We start from the raw sequence: 14305 nt of genomic DNA on the forward strand, positions 1-14305 counted from the left end.
TTAAGTTTGCAGACGACACAACAGTGGTAGTTGCCTGATCACAGACAACGACGAGTCAGCCTATAGGGAGGAGGTCAGAGACCTGGCCGTGTGGTGCCAGAATAACAACCTATCCCTCAACGTAGCCAAGACTAAGGAGATGATTGTGGACTACAGGAAAAAGAGGACCGAGCACGCCCCCATTCTCATCGATGGGGCTGTAGTGGAGCAGGTTGAGAGCTTCAAGTTCCTCTGTGTCCACATCAACAACAAACTAGAATGGTCCAAATACACCAAGACAGTCGTGAAGAGGGCACGACAAAGCCTATTCCCCCTCAGGAAACTAAAAAGATTTGGCATGGGTCCTGAGATCCTCAAAAGGTTCTACAGCTGCAACATCGAGAGCATCCTGACTGGTTGCATCACTGCCTGGTACGGCAATTGCTCGGCCTCTGACCGCAAGGCACTCCAGAGGGTAGTGCGTGCGGCCCAGTACATCACTGGGGCTAAGCTGCCTGCCTGCCATCCAGGACCTCTACACGGTGGTGTCAGAGGAAGGCCCTAAAAATTGTCAAAGACCCCAGCCACCCCAGTCATAGACTGTTCTCTCTACTACCGCATGGCAAGCGGTACAGGAGTGCCAAGTCTAATACAAAAAGCCTTCTCAACAGTTTTTACCCCCATTACCTCCTGAACAGGTAATCAAATGGCTACCCTGATTATTTGCATAGTGTGCCCCTGCCCCCCCCCCCCCCCCCCCAATCCCCCCCAAACCATCTTTTTACGCTGCTGCTGCTACTTTCTGTTTATCATATATGCATAGTCACTTTAACTATACATTCATGTACATACTACCTCAATTGGGCTGACCAACCAGTGCTCCCGCACATTGGCTAACCGGGCTATCTGCATTGTGTCCCGCCACCCACCACCCGCCAAACCATCTTTTACGCTACTGCTACTCTCTGTTCATCATATATGCATAGTCACTTTAACCATATCTACATGTACATACTACCTCAATCAGCCTGACTAACCGGTGTCTGTATGTAGCCTCGCTACATATAGCCTGTCTTTTTACCGTTGTTTTATTTCTTTACTTACCTATTGTTCACCTAACACCTCTTTTGCACTATTGGTTAGAGCCTGTAAGTAAGCATTTCACTGTAAGGTCTACACCTGTTGTATTCGGCGCACGTGACAAATAAACTTTGATTTGATTTGAATACATGACTACTAGATCCAAATATTTTATAAAAAATAATTCACACAAAAGTCAAGAGTTGGCTATAAGATGAGTACTAACAAAGTGAGTGTGGTAATATGTGTGTAAGTGTTTGTGTGCGGGTGTGTGTATAATAATTTCCCATCATAAAAATGGATCCCCATTCTCCAATAAAATACCTTCATCGATACCACAAATTGTTTAAATAAAAAACTTTTATTTTTTTTCCAATCTGGAAAACCTCATAAAATGCGACAAAATGCATTATGAAACAAATTGTGTAATGTACATGAAAAAGTGGAGCCTTGTATTAAATGCATTATGAAGAAAATTGTGTAGGCCTACTGTTGCCTACACAAAAAAAATGACCATTCTGTCTACAAGTGCAGCAGTATCACAAAGTATTAAGCGAAAATAGGCATAGAAAACAGTATTGGGTGTAATAAAATAAAAAACATCGTAAGGCTACTATTATATTATAATTATTTCTGTGACAACCTGGTTGATTAACAATATTGGGTTGTTAACACGTTTTTATATACATAATGTGGGACACACAGAAAAGGCAATGTAGAACACCATTGCTCTAATAACTTTCAAAAGATTGTTCTGAAGTTTGCCCCCAAAAATGTATTTTCCTCAGATTGAAGTCGCGCAAAAATGTGTGTCTTTTCACACGAATTAAGCGACACAAAAAACAAAAAAAATGCACGAAATCTGCTGAAATCCTTTTTTGTACATATTTGCACGAATTGAGTGTGCGATTGTATTGCCCTGTTTGTGGGAGGGACGTCTGAAATCTGCCGACCCGCTCATTAGGTGTATGGCGGCAGATTGACGAGGGCGGCATTTTTTTTAGCTAAACTGACCAAGTTGTACCTCCAACAACACATAAAACCTCACATAATTCTGCCCAAAAACAATGACAATTTCTCTCGACCAGTGGCATATAGGCTTTTTAGGTGAGCGCTGATGCCGCCCTGTGATAAGCAGTGTCCACTTTGTCAAAGGCAGGGATGCAAAATATTTATCTTATCCATTCCCAGCCTGCATCTAACATAAATCGTGTAGCAGATATAGCATATGGTAGAATGAGTATGTGGACTTTTCTGTAGCCTATAGGCCGGTGATAGTGTATGAAACTGTAATGAGATGGAAACTTTTTACATTAGGTTTCTTCGATAAAATAGCCTAACCAAAATGGCGCCCAATCAAATACAAAATTCGCTGACATGTTAAATGTTTGTAGTGTGCATGTTTCAGTAATGATTAACATGCTTAAATTTTGCATTTTTATACAAATTCTGTATTTCCACTGAATAAAGCAATAATTAATCAACACACTACTGTAAATAAATGGACACTAGCTGTTATAAAATGGAAATTGCTCTCCGTAAAAAGATTGTGAGTAATGTTCAGTCTGAAGCCATTCGGCTATGGGTCTCACAGTCCTATAATAATGATACAAGATATATCAGCTTAAAAACGGTTTATTTACAACCTATGGGTATAATATGTTGAGAATAATGGAATAGGAGAGTCTGAAATTAATTAAATACCCTAACCCTAAGCTATGTTCAATGTCAGCAGCAATTTCCAGTGAGAAATGCTCAGTCTGAAGCCATTGGGCTATGGGTTTCACAGCCCTATAATAATGGTGCAAGTTATATCAGCTTTAAAAGGGGTATAACATGTTGGGCAAAGGGGTATAAGAGAGTCTGACATATAACCCCTAACTTGAGTTCAGTCTTCGCCAATGAGAACGAAGTTGGGCCTGGCTTCGTCCTTCATGACTGGGAAATGCCTTGATTCTAGGCCCTAGGAAATCCTATATCCATCTCATTAGATCAGAACAGGATGGATCAACAGTGATTCATATTACTTGGTTGCATCCTAAAAAACGGATAGTTGTGTTTTGTTGCATAACACGCTAACATTATTTGTCTACCCATATGATGTGGATCATTGTCAGGTTATTTGATATTTATACCATGGGTGGGTCTAATCCTGAATGCTGATTGATTAAAACCATATTCCAGCCGTGTCTATTCCACAAGTTTCCACCAGCTAAATCTATGATGTTAAAATGACCATTTACTCTGTTCCATCTGACTGCGCAATCCACTGTCTCATTAGCCCAGCCAGGTAATTTATAAACTTGATCTCCACTACAAAAGCATCTAGACTTTCTCACATTTCCTTTAGACGAACATTTCGTTTTCAAAAGCAGAGATTTGTATAAACCTTGCTGTCTGTCTCTCTGACATTTGCAACATTGTTTCAATATTCAAATTCGATCTCCAGCTGTCCCATAGTAATGAACGTGTCAGGAGTTGGGACGAGACAGACAAGCAGCGTTTCTCAGCCAGTCAAAATCATGAATCAGCTGGCATAATTTTTATGGATATATACAAAGAAATGAAAGGTCAATTGAAAAAAGGTAAAAACAAAACGAAGTGCAGCTAGTTTGCAGTCTTTCCAGCTTCAGTTTGAAGTGATTGTGTTGTTGGCTAGCTCCTCTGAACAAGTGTCCTATGCCATTTTCTATGCTATGCGAAATCACGCCTCATTAGCTCATTGTTATGGATGCATCCAAATAAATGTCACTAGAAAACAGCTTAAACAAATGCAAATGCAGCTACTTTGCTGTTATTCTAGCTGCATGTGACTGTAAGTTAGCTGTAGTTGGCTAGCTAGCAAGCAAGGGATAAGAAAGTTGCCAGCCAGTATGGCAATGGACCATTTAGAACGAACGACTGGGTCGCGTCCATAGATACAGAACAAAAAGACTGAACGACTGGGTTGCGTCTCTGGCAACCGAACCGATGGAACGAACGACCAGCCGGCTTGGGTAAAAACCCTAGATTTGTGTTGGGACTATATCTTGTGGAAAGATGAAATAGTATGAATACATTTATCAAAATATAGTTTTTAATGAAAATATGTCAATCATTATTTGAATATGTTGGTAGCCCTGTCACACCCTGATCTGTTTCACCTGTCTTTGTGCTTGTCTCCACCTCCCTCCAGGTGTCGCCCATCTTCCCCATTATCCCCAGTGTATTTACACCTGTGTTTTCTGTTTGTCTGTTGCCAGTTCGTTTTATTTCGTCAAGCCTACCAGCGTTTTCCCCGTGCTCCTGTCTTTCTGGCATTATTACTTCAATCACTTCTCAGGCGTTATCACTTAGATACGCTTCAGTAACAAAAGAACACCATGGTTGTAATACCACTTTAAACAGGTAGTTTGTACATGTGTAGAATGTGTTTGTTTTGGGTCTACGCTGGTAAGTCCACTTATAAAATGTCTAGTCACAGAGGAATTTCTTCTGAATAACTGGTCAGGGCGTACATAGCACTTTCCATTCAGATTCAGGAAACTTTGATGTAAGGCTTGATCACACCTGTAGTGATTACTACTATCTGTCATGCCCATTGTTGCTTATCAATTGTTCACTAGATATATCAATGTAATTACACCCAACACAATGTTGAAAAACAGAATGCTTCCCACCACTAGATCACATAACTAGACGTGAGCTGGATGTGATCCCAATGCGGCTACCAATGTAGCCAAAGAAAGTGAAAGCTGCAACAGGGCTCATACATGGCAAAGTGAGCTCTAACGGCCGTTGCCATGAAATCCTAGTAGGCCTCTGGGCAGAGGCAGTAGTACTACAATGCTGGAATAAGCCTTGATACAATAGCTTAAGTATATAACATGATTGACACAACCGTAATAATCATCATGAAACATCCTTGGAAGTGCCATAAGTGTAAGCCAACATCATTCATTATTTGACATTAACCTGTTTAACTACATTGGTATGGCTTAATTGATCATAGTCCAAACTCGTTATAGTTGTAAATACCATGCAGTTACACTAGGAGAATTTAAACCAAACAGATTTGTTTTGCAGGTCTTCTGTTTCCCCACATTTACTGATTAATTTTCCATCATGAAAATGTATCCCCATTCCCCAATCAAATACCTTCATCGATACCACAATACCATGATACTGACAAATTGTCACGGCCGTCAAAAGGTGGAGACCAAGGCGCAGCGTGGTATGCGTACATTCTTCTTTATTATAAGAATGAACACTGAACAAAACTAACAAAATAACAAAATGAACCGTGAAGCTATACAAAATGAGTGCTGAACAGGCAACTACACATAGACGAGAACCCACAAATACCCAAGGGAAAATGGCTACCTAAATATGGTCCCCAATCAGAGACAACGATAAACAGCTGCCTCTGGTTGGGAACCATAATCAGGCCACCTAGACCTACTAAAACCCCAGAGGGGCCTACTAAAACCCCTAGACTTACAAAACCCCTAGATAATACAAAACTAGCATACCCACCCTAGTCACACCCTGACCTAACCAAAATAATAAAGAAAACATAGATAACTAAGGTCAGGGCGTGACACAAATATAGCATTTTATTCCAATATTATGGCAACTCTCATAAAATATAGCACCAGTATCCCAAAGTATTAAGCGAAAACATGCATAGAAACAGCATTTATTTAAAAAATAACAAAATGTAAGGTAACTAATATAAGTATTTAGAAGACAAACTGGTTGATTAACAATATTGGGTTGTTAACACGTTTGTTTACTGATATAAATAAATGTGGGACACAAAAAGGCAGTGAAGAACACCATTACTCCAATAACTTTAAAAAGATTGTTCCCGAATTTTCCCCCGAAAATGTTTATTTTCTCCTATGAAAAGCATGAAATCTGCTAAAATACTTTTGTACGAATTTGCACAAATTGAGTGTGAGATTGTGTTGAAAAGGGGAAACACTCTTTCCAAGGCAAGATACCTAAGTGACTTTTTCGTGGCAGGTTAGGAGAATTTATGCAGAATTAACGTAGCAGGTTAGGAGACTGAGGTTAAGGTTAGCAAAATGGTTAGGGTTAGCGAAAATGCTCACTTAACCTGTTAAGAAAATAATTTCTGGTCGTAGCAGTATCGAAGTGGCGTGAAAAGAGTGTGCCCCAAGCCAGGTCAGTAAGGAGCGCACACTGGGGCAGGGCGGGGTGCTGATGCTACTATTTTATAATATTGCACTAGCCTCGGCTCCAGGCTTAAAGGTCCTGAACAGTCATTCTGAAAAGTACTTTTTATCTCATGGCTAACTACCAGGAAGTTTGAAAAGACAGGCTTCTTCTTTTTCTTTGGGATTGGGTTGGCGGATCGGTGCATACACCGCCCCCTACTGTACTAAAGTGTGAGGCCAGTCATGGCCTACCTACATTAAATTCTCTTCATTATTCCTGTTCCTAAAAATATATAAATAAATTGCACCATCAACTAACCCTACACCTACAGTATATACCACTATTTCATAAAAATATAAATCAGCACACCATTAACACTTCTGCAATAAAATCTCATACACCCAGGTAGGGCTGTTATGATGACCACACCGGTGGTCACGAGTCATGAAGGCAGTCAAATTCCACATGACCATTTAGTCACGGTAACTAGTCTTCTCCAAGCTCTGATGCTGCTGATGTGTAGCCTACCAACCTTGCTAACTGCCTGGTACTCAGCAGTCTATTGTCCCTCTCATCACTCTGACATCAATGCAAATGTAATCAAAAATCTAATCAAACACTTCACGAGAGCTCATGAGCTCATGTTGCGCAGCATTTCTATAGGCTATGCAATTGCGTGAGAAAACATAGTGATGGCCTCTATTAAAAAGAGGTGGTTCCCATCAGCTTTCTTAGGCTAGGCATACTATATTTATTTCTCAACTTTCCTAACATTAAGCACATTTCCACTCTTTACAACATGAGTATAGCCCACCTGTCTGTTATGGAAATCCTCTTAGGGATCGGATCCCGCTAGCTGGATCAAATTCGACAACATCCGGTGAAATTGGAGCGCGCCAAATTCAAATGACAAAATTGTAATATTAAACATTCATGAACATACAAGTGTCTTACATCATTTAAAAGCGTAACTTTTTGTTAACCTTTCATTGCTACCCATCACGGATCCGGGAGCATCCTCATGAAAAAAGCTGACTAGCATAGCCTAGCCTAACGCGACAGGGATATCATATAATATAATTTTCATGAAATCACAAGTCCAATACAACAAATGAAAGATAAACATCTTGTGAATCCAGCCATCGTTTCTGATTTTTAAAATGTTTTACAGCGAAAACACAATATGTATTTCTATTAGCTAACCACAATAGCAAAAGACTCAACCGCATATTTTCAGCATTTTTCTACCGCATAGGTAGCTATCACAAAACCGACCAAATAGAGATATAATTAGTCACTAACCAAGAAACAACTTCATCAGATGACAGTCTTATAACATGTTATACAATAAATGTATGTTTTGTTCGAAAATTTGCATATTTGAGGTATAAATCATAGTTTTACATTGCAGCTACCATCAAAAATATCACCAAAGCAGCCAGAATAATTACAGAGAGCAACGTGAAATACCTAAATACTCATCATAAAACATTTATGAAAAATACATGGTGTACAGCAAATGAAAGATAAACATCTTGTGAATCCAGCCAATATTTCAGATTTTTTAAGTGTTTTACAGCGAAAACACAATATAGCATTATATTAGCTTACCACAATAGCCAAACACACAAATGCATTTATCAGCAGCAAAAGGTAGCGATCGCAAAAAAATAGCAAAAGATATAAAATTAATCACTAACCTTGACCAACTTCATCAGATGACAGTCCTATAACATCAGGTTATACAATACACTTATGTTTTGTTCGAAAATGTGCATATTTTGAGCTGCAAACCGTGGTTATACATTGTGAATATGTAGCATCGATTCACCAGAATCTCCTGAGATATTTTGGACAGTCACCTAATCTAATCAAAGAACTCATCATAAACTTTACTAAAAAATACATGTTGGACAGCAAATGAAAGATACACTAGTTCTTAATGCAATCGCCGTGTTAGATTTTTTAAAATAACTTTACCATAACAAACAGCTTACGTTATAGCGAGACAGCGCCCGCAAAAAGGAAGGAAAATAGGACTAAACATTTTCCACAGAAATACGAAATAACATCATAAATGGTTCTTACTTTTGCTGAGCTTCCATCAGAATCTTGTACAAGGAGTCCTTTGTCCAGAATAAATCGTTGTTTGGTTTTAGAATGTCCTCTTCTCCTGTCGAATTAGCAACATTAGCTTGCCATGTGGCGCGAACATGCCCAAATTCTCCTGACGCAAAGAAAGGAAAATTCCAAAACTCGCAATAAACGTTGAATAAACTGATACAACTCGGTTGAAAAAAACTACTTTATGATGTTTTTATCACATCTATCAAATAAAATAAAAGTACATCGAAAAAAATCAAAAGAAAACTGCAAACTGAATAGGAGACCAAACAAGCAGCAAACAAAGAAGAAAGGCTTTTGAAAAAGTAACAATTTTTCATAAAATTATACCGTTTTCTTAGCTAGCTAAGTTGTTTACCTGTTGCTAGGCAGTTGCTAGGGACATTCCTGAAAGAAGCTAGCTAGCTAACAAGGAGTGTCTAGTTGGCAGAAGAGAAGAAGGGACAAAGAAGGGACAAAGTGGGACAAAATAAGGACAGAAGAAAAGGGAAAGGGGACATTAAGGTGAAGCAGTCCTCTAAAGACACAAAAGACAATAATACAAGAAACAACACTTCTATTGCCTCTCCCTCTACGATACGCACTTCCGGTTTGGTTTGGAGCGAGTAGTTGCATTCCGCTTTGCTCCACAGGTAGTATTACAGGTAGTATTACATTTCATTTCATTACAGTACAACAGTTTGATTTGTTTGATCTTAGCTGGCTACATAGCCGTCTTTGTATCCAAGATAATTGTGTAGTCTAGAGTAATTGTCGAGGTTACCTAGCCAGTTAGAGGTTACCTAGCCAGCTACACTTTCAAACAAAGTCAACAACGCAGCCACTGCTAGCTAGCCTATTTCACCAGCCAGCAGTACTATATCATTTTAGTCAATAAGATTTTTTGCAACGTAAGCTTAACTTTCTGAACATTCGAGACGTGTAGTCCACTTGTCATTCCAATCTCCTTTGCATTAGCGTAGCCTCTTCTGTAGCCTGTCAACTATGTGTCTGTCTATCCCTGTTCTCTCCTCTCTGCACAGACCATACAAACGCTTCACACCGCGTGGCCGCTGCTACTCTAACCTGGTGGTCCCAGCGCGCACGACCCACGTGGAGTTCCAGGTCTCAGGCAGCCTCTGGAACTGCCGATCTGCGGCCAACAAGGCAGAGTTCATCTCAGCCTATGCTTCCCTCCAGTCCCTCGACTTCTTGGCACTGACGGAAACATGGATTACCACTGATAACACTGCTACTCCTACTGCTCTCTCCTCGTCTGCCCACGTGTTCTCGCACACCCCGAGAGCTTCTGGTCAGCGGGGTGGTGGCACTGGGATCCTCATCTCTCCCAAGTGGACATTCTCTCTTTCTCCCCTGACCCATCTGTCTATCGCCTCCTTTGAATTCCATGCTGTCACAGTTACCAGCCCTTTCAAGCTTAACATCCTTATCATTTATCGCCCTCCAGGTTCCCTTGGAGAGTTCATCAATGAGCTTGACGCCCTGATAAGTTCCTTTCCTGAGGATGGCTCACCTCTCACAGTTCTGGGTGACTTTAACCTCCCCACGTCTACCTTTGACTCATTCCTCTCTGCCTCCTTCTTTCCACTCCTCTCCTCTTTTGACCTCACCCTCTCACCTTCCCCCCCTACTCACAAGGCAGGCAATACGCTTGACCTCATCTTTACTAGATGCTGTTCTTCCACTAATCTCATTGCAACTCCCCTCCAAGTCTCCGACCACTACCTTGTATCCTTTTCCCTCTCGCTCTCATCCAACACTTCCCACACTGCCCCTACTCGGATGGTATCGCGCCATCCCAACCTTCGCTCTCTCTCCCCCGCTACTCTCTCCTCTTCCATCCTATCATCTCTTCCCTCTGCTCAAACCTTCTCCAACCTATCTCCTGATTCTGCCTCCTCAACCCTCCTCTCCTCCCTTTCTGCATCCTTTGACTCTCTATGTCCCCTATCCTCCAGGCCGGCTCGGTCCTCCCCTCCTGCTCCGTGGCTCGACGACTCATTGCGAGCTCACAGAACAGGGCTCCGGGCAGCCGAGCGGAAATGGAGGAAAACTCGCCTCCCTGCGGACCTGGCATCCTTTCACTCCCTCCTCTCTACATTCTCCTCTTCTGTCTCTGCTGCTAAAGCCAATTTCTACCACTCTAAATTCCAAGCATCTGCCTCTAACCCTAGGAAGCTCTTTGCCACCTTCTCCTCCCTCCTGAATCCTCCTCCCCCTCCTCCCCCCTCCTCCCTCTCTGCTGATGACTTCGTCAACCATTTTGAAAAGAAGGTCGACGACATCCGATCCTCGTTTGCTAAGTCAAACGACACCGCTGGTTCTGCTCACACTGCCCTACCCTGTGCTTTGACCTCTTTCTCCCCTCTCTCTCCAGATGAAATCTCGCGTCTTGTGACGGCCGGCCGCCCAACAACCTGCCCGCTTGACCCTATCCCCTCCTCTCTTCTCCAGACCATTTCCGGAGACCTTCTCCCTTACCTCACCTCGCTCATCAACTCATCCTTGACCGCTGGCTACGTCCCTTCCGTCTTCAAGAGAGCGAGAGTTGCACCCCTTCTGAAAAAACCTACACTCGATCCCTCCGATGTCAACAACTACAGACCAGTATCCCTTCTTTCTTTTCTCTCCAAAACTCTTGAACGTGCCGTCCTTGGCCAGCTCTCCTGCTATCTCTCTCAGAATGACCTTCTTGATCCAAATCAGTCAGGTTTCAAGACTAGTCATTCAACTGAGACTGCTCTTCTCTGTGTCACGGAGGCGCTCCGCACTGCTAAAGCTAACTCTCTCTTCTCTGCTCTCATCCTTCTAGACCTATCGGCTGCCTTTGATACTGTGAACCATCAGATCCTCCTCTCCACCCTCTCCGAGCTGGGCATCTCCGGCGCGGCCCACGCTTGGATTGTGTCCTACCTGACAGGTCGCTCCTACCAGGTGGCGTGGCGAGAATCTGTCTCCGCACCACGTGCTCTCACCACTGGTGTCCCCCAGGGCTCTGTTTTAGGCCCTCTCCTATTCTCGCTATACACCAAGTCACTTGGCTCTGTCATATCCTCACATGGTCTCTCCTATCATTGCTATGCAGACGACACACAATTAATCTTCTCTTTTCCCCCCTCTGATAACCAGGTGGTGAATCGCATCTCTGCATGTCTGGCAGACATATCAGTGTGGATGACGGACCACCACCTCAAGCTGAACCTCGGCAAGACGGAGCTGCTCTTCCTCCCGGGGAAGGACTGCCCGTTCCATGATCTCGCCATCACGGTTGACAACTCCATTGTGTCCTCCTCCCAGAGTGCTAAGAACCTTGGCGTGATCCTGGACAACACCCTGTCGTTCTCAACTAACATCAAGGCGGTGACCCGTTCCTGTAGGTTCATGCTCTACAACATTCGCAGAGTACGACCCTGCCTCACGCAGGAAGCGGCGCAGGTCCTAATCCAGGCACTTGTCATCTCCCGTCTGGATTACTGCAACTCGCTGTTGGCTGGGCTCCCTGCCTGTGCCATTAAACCCCTACAACTCATCCAGAACGCCGCAGCCCGTCTGGTGTTCAACTTTCCCAAGTTCTCTCACGTCACCCCGCTCCTCCGCTCTCTCCACTGGCTTCCAGTTGAAGCTCGCATCCGCTACAAGACCATGGTGCTTGCCTACGGAGCTGTGAGGGGAACGGCACCTCCGTACCTTCAGGCTCTGATCAGGCCCTACACCCAAACAAGGGCACTGCGTTCATCCACCTCTGGCCTGCTCGCCTCCCTACCTCTGAGGAAGTACAGTTCCCGCTCAGCCCAGTCAAAACTGTTCGCTGCTCTGGCACCCCAATGGTGGAACAAACTCCCTCACGACGCCAGGTCAGCGGAGTCAATCACCACCTTCCGGAGACACCTGAAACCCCACCTCTTTAAGGAATACCTAGGATAGGATAAAGTAATCCTTCTAACCCCCCCCCCCTTAAAAGAGTTAGATGCACTATTGTAAAGTGGTTGTTCCACTGGATATCATAAGGTGAATGCACCAATTTGTAAGTCGCTCTGGATAAGAGCGTCTGCTAAATGACTTAAATGTAAATGTAAATGTAAAATCAGAGCCAGAGACATCCACCGTCTATACCGAACGCTTTTCAGAAGCCAATGCTGATGTCCTTCCCGCGCCTTGGTAGACAAAGGAAATTGTGGTCACGTCATTCCAAGAGCTCTTGTTCGACCTCAGATCAAGCTAGACACCCCATTCCACCTCCCACTGCCTGTTGACATCTAGTGGAAGGCGTATGAAGTGCATGTATATCCATAGATTTCAAGCAATTGAATAGGAAGGCCCTGGAACAGAGCCTCGATTTCAGATTTTTCACTTCCTGTCAGGAAGTTTGCTGCAAAATGAGTTCTGTTTTACTCACAGATATAATTCAAACGGTTTTAGAAACTTGAGAGTGTTTTCTATCCAATAGTAATAATAATATGCATATTGTACGATCTAGAATAGAGTACGAGGCAGTTTAATTTGGGCACGATTTTTTACAAAGTGGAAACTGCACCCCCATATTGACAAGAAGTTAATCCAACCGCTTTGTCAGATTTCAAAAAGGCTTTATGGCGAAAGCATACCATGCGATTATCTGAGGACAGCGCCCCACATCAAAATACTTTTTCAACCAGCACAGGCTTCACAAAAATCACAAATAGCGATAAAATAAATCCCTTACCTTTGAAGATCTTCCTGTTTGAAATCCCAAGGGTCCCAGCTACACAATGAATGTTCGTTTTGTTCGATAAAGTCCTTCTTTATATCCAAAAAAGTATGTTTAGTTGGCACCATTGATTTCAGTAATCCACTCCTTCAACATGCATACAAAGGAATCCAAAAAGCTACCGGTAAACTTCATCCAATCAAGTCAAACAATGTTTCTAATCAATCCTCAGGTACCCTAATATGTAAATAAATGATAATATTTCAGACAGAAAGATCGGTGTTCAATAGAAAAGGAAAATAACAAAAAGCGCGCCTGCATTCACGCGCGCCAAAAGCCTACCTTTCCAGATGAGAACACCTTGGATAAACTACAACTACTTGTTAATTTTTCAAGAAACAATCCTGAAACCCTGTATGAAGACTGTTGACATCTAGTGGAATCCATAGGAACTGCAATCTGGGAGCTATTTTTTTGTATATCCTATAGGCTTGCATTGAAAAGGCCTGTGACCTCCACATTTGTTTTATTTCCGGATGGATTTTCCTCTGGTTTTTGCCTACCATATCAGTTCTGTTACACTCACAGACATTATTTTAACAATTTTAGAAACTTCAGAGTGTTTTCTATCCAATGCTACCAATATGAATTTCCTAGCTTCTGGGCCTGAGTAACAGGCAGGTTACTTTGGGCACGTCAGTCAGCCGGAAATTCAGGATATTGCCCCCTAGCCTTAAGAAGATTTATGGAAATGAACCACGGGAAAAGCGTCCTCCATTTGCTATTTACGTTGTCAGGATTTACCTAGGGGTCATGATTGGGGCTGTAAAAATGTTTGGTGTATTAGAATAATTGATTATGCTTATGTTATATTAATAGAAGGGGAGGGGTTATAAGACCCCTCCTTACATTTATAGGGTCATAGATTACAGATTAACAATACAAATTCATTGTAGAGGTTTAGTATTCCACAATTATTTTTAGTTCTCTCTCTATTTCATTATGAAGAGGCCCCTCTGAGTAATGTGTGACTGTGAAGAAGGAGCTCTGCAGGGGAGTGGAGGAGATAAGACTAGTCAAACATTCCACAATAAATAAGCTTTGGGGAGTGGACGTTTACTGCTAAGTTTAAGATAACACTAAAAGCCATTGTTTATATAGGGTTTTGGTCTCAGAAGTAAAAAGGTAATGACTAGTTAGTGACATCACTAAGGTGGGACTTTGGTTTAATAAAACAACTTGAGACCTTTTGTTTGATGCAGAACTTACTCA

Source organism: Salvelinus alpinus, chromosome 36 (assembly GCF_045679555.1).
Source record: "Salvelinus alpinus chromosome 36, SLU_Salpinus.1, whole genome shotgun sequence".
Lineage (NCBI taxonomy): Eukaryota > Metazoa > Chordata > Actinopteri > Salmoniformes > Salmonidae > Salvelinus > Salvelinus alpinus.